Genomic DNA, 6,145 nt, shown 5'->3' with positions numbered 1-6,145 from the left:
TGAAGTGGCTGTGCTAGCTTAATAGACGTCGGGATGCTACCAAAAGAGAACCTAACTGGATGAGAGGAAGACACCCAGGAGCCGGTCTCCTGATTGTGCAAGATTCGATGAGTCTGCATTCCTCCTATAAGGAAGGACAACGGACATCATTGCCTACCTGCTAAAAAAACTCCCCCTATTCAGCACTTCCGTAAGACCACATTGAACATACCTAGGAAACGCCTATCTGGCATTTCATCAAGATGCACCCAAGTCGTGGAGTATACGCTCCCACCTCCATGGTCCACTACACTACTTAAAGTTGGAATCATATCCTATATTTTATTAAATTAAACACGATCCTAAACATGTGCATTATATACACATTTTTTCACATGGTTGTCGTCACACTCCAGAAAGGCCCTTTGCCTCTCTAGGGTCAGACGCTCCCACTCGGCCCGTTCCTTCTTGCGCACGACGGCCTAGCAGAAATCCGCGAGGACCGTCCACGCAGCCGAGCGCATAGCCACCCTGACAATAGAACCGTATGCCTTGTCAAGGAGATCGAGTCCCAACCGTTCAAAAAGTGACATTCTCTCTGCGGCCCAAGACGGGCAAACACCAACGTGTGCATCGCCGTATCCACAGTCGCATGACAATGCGCACAAATCGGTGACGCGATAAGCTGTATCTCAAAAAGGTAGGCTCCAAAGCACCTATGACCCGTTAAAATCTGGGTCATGCGGATGGTATGAATACATTAAAAATAAAGAATGGGCCCCTCCATCGCCCATTCTCGTGAAAACGCAACCATATTGTCTTCGCCTCTTCGATTTTAACGCGATCATTGACATAGAGATTTATTTCCTAATGATAATCTGAATTATCAGAAAGTTCTTCGACTACGATAAGAAATTTTTATTATTCATAGTAATATATCAATACCTAGGGCAAGCCCGAACTTTACTGCACAGCGTTTCCGGCAGCGTTTATACAGCGCCGGAGCAACCGGTGCTTTATTTCAACGCTTACGGCAGCCCTTATACAGCGACAAAGCAGACGATTAATTGTTTGCATATTCTAAAAAAAACATTTAATTATAAACTTTAATAATTTATTAAGGTTCACGTAAACGTACCAGAAGCATTCCGTTATATTCTAAGAAAGTATCATTATATGTAAAAGTTATTTCCAAACTTACTTAATCTGCTCCAAGAACACCATGTATGCCTCTTCTGCTCCTTTGAGCCATTTCTTCATGATAACTTGTAAATCATTATAGTAACACTATTCCGATTTTTTGTCTGCTCTCAACATACACGTATAATGACTACGATTCATTTCTTCGCCCTCGTGAAATATAGCGCTTACTAACTTAAACTTTTTTTTATTAATCGTGGTAGTACTCGTCGGTACGGTGTTAATCTGATTGTCGATAATTTTTGTAGAATCACAATTTAAAAAAGTGTATAAATTGAGCTGTATTACTAAGACAGATAAAGTCGATTTGATTACGCTTTTCTTTTTCAAAACGGCACCCTTACATTCGTTACAATTGTCATTTATCGTTTCCCATTTCGAAAATTCTGAATCAATCAATGTTTGCAGAGTGACACCTTTTTTCCTTTTTAATGTCGACTTTATAGTTAATATTAGCAAACAACTCTTTTCCAGCATAGTTACGTTGTAATTACATTTGGCATTTGAACAAGATGTTACGTGCTTCAATTCGAATTCTAATACATCCTTCATTTCGGAATATGTCGACATGAGAACCGTGAAAAATTCCGAAACGTGTTGTTGTGTTCGTTCTCCGATAGATCTTCTAACCGCTAGAATATTGAAACATTTACGCTCAAAATACGCGCAGATAGCATCAGTCATTGCGTCCGATACTTTATTTTTCAGTATTTGTTGCCTGATACGTACACGATGAAATGCACATTGCAATGTTACATTAGCGTAACACGAAATATAATCGTCGTTGCAGAGGCCGTATATTTTCCATATAACTATATTTTCTGGTTCCTCGCAACCATAATTCGGTATATCATCAATGATATTTGGTATGGCCCATCGACAGTCGTGAATTTTCACAGCCTTTTTCTCGGACGAATTGATTTGCTGTAGCTGAGCGTTGAACACAGATCTCAATCGATTATATTCTACAATGGCTCCCGAGTTTGGTTTTACGGATGCCGGATTGAAATTGATCAAATGTAGGCCTTCCAATGTACTCACTCGTGACAAACCTACATAGGCTTGACCATGACTGAACACACTCGTTCCTAGATCCATCATTGCATTTTTACACGTAATTCCTTGACTTTTGTGTATAGTTATGCCATAATTGAGAGACAATGGAAATTATTTCCGATGTACCACCATTCTGTGGAATACTTTGAATTTAATATCTATTTTCGTTATTGTGATTTCTTTGTTATCCGAAATAACGATTTTAATGGAATCAATACGATTTCCGTCAACACAGCGATTAACTGCAATTACATTGCCTATCGTTCCATTGACAAGTCCCAAAGTTACATCAATGTTTCATCGTATCATCACTTTTGCGCCAATTTTAATCGCTATTACTCTTTCGGTGGCAGCTATTTCCAGAACTTTGTCGTCTTTAGCTTACAAAATTTTGTACCCTTTTTTTTCATTGCTGGAGCACAGTCGACATCATCTTCTGCTATAAGTAGAGTTTCATTACCGTCAATTTTATCGAGCATTGCCATGTTCAAAACCTTGCACAAATATTTGGTGTTAAACTTAATTCCTGTCGTTTTTCGTCTCCAAAATTGATTTGTTTCGAAGAGAAATATCTTAATCAAAGTATTATTAATAAAGTATTGTTAATTAGTAATAAAGCAGAAAATGGAGGAAATTACTTTGATTAAGATATTCATTCATCTTCCCTTCGAAACAAATCAATTTTGAAGACAAAAAACGGCAGGAATTAAGTTTAACACCTAATAACACGTGGATAATAAACATATTGCATCAACCGGTAATTGATTCATATAAGTGCAAAAAAAAATTCATTCAATCTTTCGTCGCAACTGCTTCCTTTGAAATGGATTTTCCTCGACTGAAGAATATTGATGTCAGGATCCGTTATCAAACCCATTCGTGTGCTAGAAAGTATATCTAAAAAAAAGAATAAGATGAGATCACCTTTATATCAATTACATTGAGCGATGTTATAACAAATACAATAACAAGATGATACGTGTTTCAAATCGAATTCTAATACTTCATCGATTTATGAATACGTCGACATTAGAGCCGTGAAAAATTCCCAAACATCTTGTTGTATTCATTCTTCGAAGAGTTCCCCGACAGATCTTCTAACCGCTAGAATGTCGCAACACTTACGCTCAATGTACACGCAGATAGCATCAGTCAATGCGTTCGCTACTTTATTTTTCAGTATTTGTTACCTGATACGTTTCCTCGCAAACATAATTCTGCACACCATCAATGACATGAGGTAAGGCCTATCGAATTATCGAGTGGAACAATCCGATCGGGAAATATTGTCAACCATACAGGTCGAGGTGCATAATCAGAATTTCTTTCGAGTAACGCATAGAAACTATCTTTGTTTCCGCGCGCGCGCGCGCGTCAACCATTCTTCGGAAGGTAAAATGTTCTTCTCCATATTATCATAACAGAACTTGCGACACTGACGATCTATTTTCAGTTGGCACTTGATTCCTCCTTTAAATATGGAATTATTACTTAATATAAACTTGCGGCATACGTACCATACTTGTTTTCCCACTACTTTTCCTGCAACCTTCGGAAAGTTTAACAGTCGTCCATCTCACGTTAAAAGGTTATTAAAGATGAAATAGGGAATTCAACACTGATGACGCTGACCGTGACATATATTGTCAAGTTAATGCTCCTTAGTAACCATCGAAGTGTTTCGTTAGTCATTCGTTGCTTATTAAGGGGGGATTCACATTTGCAGGCTTAAAAAAAAATCGAAATTTTTTTTTATTTATTTTGATTCCTACATATGTGTAAAATATCCCTGTAAAAGGTTTATTTTAAATTCGCAATATTAACGGAGCTATGAGCTCAAATATGTAATGGCTCACGGGGCTTTAAGGGCTTACCAGCGCAAATCATCACGTCAGAATAATCAAGAGAAGCCAGAACAGCTCGGCGATTGGAGAGATTGATGGAAAACCAGTTATACGAGGGTCACTATTTATATTTTGAGCCTAATAATAAAAATAATAATAAAAAAATAATAATTTGTCATTTATTGTTTTTCAAAATATTCTCCTTTATGATCTATACACTTTTGCATGCGTTCGAACCACTTGTCAAAGCATTTTTTCCATTCCGCTTGAGACACCTCCAAAATATGGTCTTTGAACGCATCAACGGCTTCTTCTGCCGACGAAAATCGTTGTCCACGCAATTTATTCTTGACGTTCGGGAATAAAAATAGTCATTTGGTGCCAAATCAGGACTGTACGGCGGATGACCCATTAATTCGAGTTTTTGAGTGCTCAAATAGTCGGTTGTTAGACGAGATGTGTGACAGCTGGCATCGTCTTGATGAAGAATGATCCGGCGGCGCTTGTTTGTTTTCCTTATTTCACTGAAGACTTCCGGCAAACAAACGGTTGTGTACCATTCAAAATTGACCGTTCTACGTTCCTCTAAAGGCACTGTTGCCACATGACCAGTATTTCCGAAAAAACAGGAGACCATTTGTTTCGAAGTACTTCGAGCGCGAACAACTTTTGTTGGATTTGGTTCATCTTGAAACACCCATACAGTCGACTGCTGTTTAGTTTCCGGCTCATACGCATAGATCCATGATTCGTCACCTGTTACAATCTTATACACGTCTTTTGAAGCACCGCCATTGTATTTCTTAAGCATTTGTTTGCACCAATCGACACGAGCATCTTTTTGAGATTTTGTCAGATTATGTGGGATCCAACGAGAACAAACCTTTTTCACGGCTAAATGATTATGCAATATTTCATATATGCTGGTGGAACTAATGCCCAAGGTTGTCTCAATCTCACAGTATGTCGCATGACGATCTTGCATTATTAGTTTTTGCACAGCATCAATGTTTTCTGACAGAACAACTGATTTTGGACGACCTTCACGACTTTCGTCGGTGAGCGAACGGCGACCACGAGTAAATTCGTTATACCAGCGTTTCACAGTGGCAAAGGATGGGGCTTTATCGCCAAAAGTGGAAGTAAGTTGATCGATGCACTCCTGTCTTGATAATCCACGTCGAAAGTCGTAATAAATCATTGCACGAAAATGTTCACGAGTTAATTCCATTTTTTCACTGAGACACAATTTTCAAGTGACTGTAAACAATACAAATCGCGCTCAAATAACAAAACGTTCTGAAGAAAGTTATGGTCAAAAATGTCAAACTTTCTAGTGGAAACGTCCGATGGCACCTGACAACACTCAGTGTTGCCAAGGCTCAAAATATAAGTAGTGTCCCTCATATGAAGAGGAGGAAGGATTATTATATGGCCCTGGTATTGCAGATTCGTAAGTGCACTAAAAAACTTGTTATATTATATGTGAAAAAAGTCAAACCAAAACTTTAAACGCGTTTTTCTCAAAACCACATTTTTCGACCTGACGGAACTTATAACATAAAAATGGATTAAGATATTGACTTAATTCTTTTTTCCTCTCGATTCTAATACTTTTGAGCATGGCAAGAACTAGAATCATGATTTTACAACAAATATTCGACCTGTTGTTCACAAAAAAGTAACAAATTTTTAGGATAAAAATTAATTTTTTTTTTCAATGCCACCATTTTGACAAATTTCAGGCAATTGATATTATTTTAGTTCCTGTCATAGCGACACTCATATAATCAATAAAAATAAAAAGAATTTTGATTTCAGATGATTTGCAGAGTCAATATTACTTCCGTCATAGAGACGAGTTTTGCAGATGACCCCTAATTCGATCATCATTTGAAGACATTAAAATGCATATTCGTCTAATTAAAAAATATTTTTTTTACTGTTTAGACATTACACAATTTCATGCAAAACGCCATATTGTTCTGTATATAATAAATTTTCTTTAAAAAATTCATGAAATTGAGCCAATTTTACGGTCGACAAAGGTGAAACCCCCCTTAAGA

The 6,145-nt window shown here is 37.6% G+C and overlaps 1 pseudogene; it reads right to left on the bottom strand.

Annotated features, from left to right (window-relative positions):
- Positions 1–1,019: 1,019 nt before the first annotated feature.
- LOC108769775 (uncharacterized) lies at positions 1,020–4,122 on the bottom strand (annotated as a pseudogene).
- Positions 4,123–6,145: the final 2,023 nt, after the last annotated feature.

The sequence above is a fragment of the Trachymyrmex cornetzi genome, unplaced genomic scaffold (genome assembly GCF_001594075.2).
Source record: "Trachymyrmex cornetzi isolate Tcor2-1 unplaced genomic scaffold, Tcor1.1 scaffold948, whole genome shotgun sequence".
Taxonomy (NCBI): Eukaryota; Metazoa; Arthropoda; class Insecta; order Hymenoptera; family Formicidae; genus Trachymyrmex; species Trachymyrmex cornetzi.
The sequence above is the reverse complement of the archived record's forward strand: the minus strand, read 5'-3'. Positions and strand labels throughout refer to the sequence as shown.